A 2,600-nucleotide genomic window follows, 5' to 3' on the forward strand; every position below is an offset into this window, starting at 1 on the left:
CATGGCATCAATATCACAACAGTATATATATAGCATGGATAGTATGAGATAGGGTTTCGAAAACTTGCCTCGAGTAATCGAAGTGGTATGGTCTCTGGTGTTTGGTTGGCGATCTATAAACAAGAACCAACGGTCTAAGTTAGTACGCGATTAACGTCTCGCTTTTATTAAGCAACTTTCGCAACTACTCAAGTATAACGAATCTTCGATCGTCACATTCTCAACACTTATATTCTCACTTTATAACATGGTCGAGTTTTGAAATCGATCGTTCGCTTTAGAAAGTCCATTTCGAGTTTTAAGCTCGAACGTGAGAAAACGCGCGTCAAAACTAGGTTTTTATGCGTTTCTCGCTTGCGCTCACTTTACCAAAACATTTTTATAAAATCGAAAAATTAATATTTTCTCAAAATTCTTTTTGTACAGTCTTCTCTACTGTCATATCCATTTTTTATAAGTTTTCCAGAATCTCAGAATTATTTTAAGTCCTTCAAAATCACCATGCAAGTGGACTTAAGTGCAGTTGGCTAATCGCAGAAATGTTTTACACTAAAACGACCATAACTCCTAAACCGTAAATCTCCTCATGATGATCTACACATGTATAGAAACAAAAAAACAATATCTATCTATTCATGGTCAGTGGTTTTCAAATTTTAACCATTTTCATGGCCGAATGTCCTGCAGAAAACAGATCAAGTGCAAGAATGCCCAAACTCAATTTCTACTACTTGATCTTAACACAATCACTACCTATAACCATCATAAACACAAGTACTTCTCAAGATCCACCCACATGAACCTTATATGCTCTATCTAGTACCACATACATGGATTACAACTCAACATCTCAAGCCTTTAGCAAGAACATAATCAATACAAACTCAAACAAACACAATCCTTTGGATCTTAACACTACAACAAACATAACTCTTAAATCCAACCATAAAACCTTAAAGGGTTGAAAGTTATACCTTCTTGGACACTAGGAAGGTTAGTTCTAGGATGATTGAGGCTTGGTTTTCTTAGAAAACACTTAGAAGGGCTAGATCCTTAAGAAACAAAACCAAGAAACAAGTTAAAATTTCGGAGTAACCTTTCTGCACCTCATTCAAACATTTTTATAAAATTAAAAAAAATTAATTTGAGGCTGAAATTTGGTACGAAGCTTACCCATGATATAGAGAAGCTATGATAAAAATTTCATGATATTTGAATGAGTATATTTTGAGTTATGAATTTTTCTTTCTCCCTTGCTCAGAAAATCCGAACTGCTGGAATGAAAAATGGGAGAGCTTTAAGTGAGGGAAAAGTGGTTGTTTTCTTTGTGGCTAAAGTGTGGGAGTGTATAATGAATATATGGGATGTATGCAGCAGATTTGACAATAATTTGGCAAAGGTATGGGTTGGTTTGATTGTGTGGTGAAGTGAGAAAAGGGAGAAGTATGGCTTGTGTACTTGTTTGTCTCCCATCACTATTCAACACTATTCCACTAACTATTCTAGTTAGCTTCTAATCATCTAGTTACACTCCTAACTACTAGTTAGGACTTGGTTATGCATGGCCAACTTGCATGGGATTTAATTTCTCATTCGTTTATTTATTGTAAATGCAATCGTCGTTCCATTCTGATAGTTTCCACGTATAACGACTTGTTTCGTAGCGATTTCTTTTATCGCTTATAATCCTATAACCAATTCCATTCCTTCTCTTGATCATAGAAATACCTTGATATATTATTTATTTTACGTAGTATTCCCGGTTCTACGCCATTCTTTACGGATACGAAAACACGTAGTATAATTGTGAATCTTCGAATTCCGTCGGCTTTTACATTCACTTATTTTCCTCGATAAACAAGAATATGATCTCGGATTCTCAAAATTCCACTATTCATTTAATGATGATCCTCATACGTATTACTTAATTAGCTCAAGTTACTATTCACAGAAGTTTTAAAATATTACAAAAATCAGGGTTCTTACACAGTAGTTGAAGGCATAGCAGTGATTGCATCATTTACTTTTTGTAGAGATTGAGTAGTATGCACCAAATTAAGAATTTTTTCAGCCTCCTCATTGCCTTGTACTACTAATGTTTGATAAGCTGTCACATGATGAGTAAATATCTCAGCATATAGGGAAATAGAATCTATGACAGTTTGATATTCTTACTAAAATAGTCTTTTCCTTTCTGCATCATTGACATTCATTGAATCACTTGCAATGGTGTCCATCCTTATCTCTCCAGTACCTGCATTTCTCTCAATATCTCTCTTTTTTTGCATCAAGGGCTCCCCTTGGCTTCCACCCTCACACCCTCACCTTCTTCATCATCTAAGGTGAGACTCCTCTCACTCACTTTTTCCAGTCCTGAAGAAATGGACTGCATTTGTTCACTCATATTCTCTCCTTTTTCCTGGGAGCAACCCAACCTCTCACTCAGTTCACTCCCTTCCCCCAGTCCTAAGAGTGATTGCACTACCATTAAGTCTTCTACACTTGTGATAATTGAAGAAATTTAAAGTTATGCAGAGACTCCCGACGGATGATGAATATCCATCGGGACAGTAGTATGGCTATCCGATGGATGACTGCTG

General features: G+C 36.0%; 1 long non-coding RNA gene across 1 annotated transcript; it reads right to left on the reverse strand.

The window, feature by feature from the left end:
* LOC141668936 (uncharacterized) lies at positions 1 to 1,738 on the reverse strand. Its single transcript, XR_012553268.1, has 3 exons — positions 1,174 to 1,738; positions 975 to 1,052; positions 1 to 113 (listed from the first exon to the last, which is right to left on the reverse strand). It is a non-coding gene; the product is annotated as an uncharacterized LOC141668936 (long non-coding RNA).
* Positions 1,739 to 2,600: the final 862 nt, after the last annotated feature.

This window comes from Apium graveolens, chromosome 6 (genome assembly GCF_009905375.1).
Source record: "Apium graveolens cultivar Ventura chromosome 6, ASM990537v1, whole genome shotgun sequence".
NCBI lineage: Eukaryota > Viridiplantae > Streptophyta > Magnoliopsida > Apiales > Apiaceae > Apium > Apium graveolens.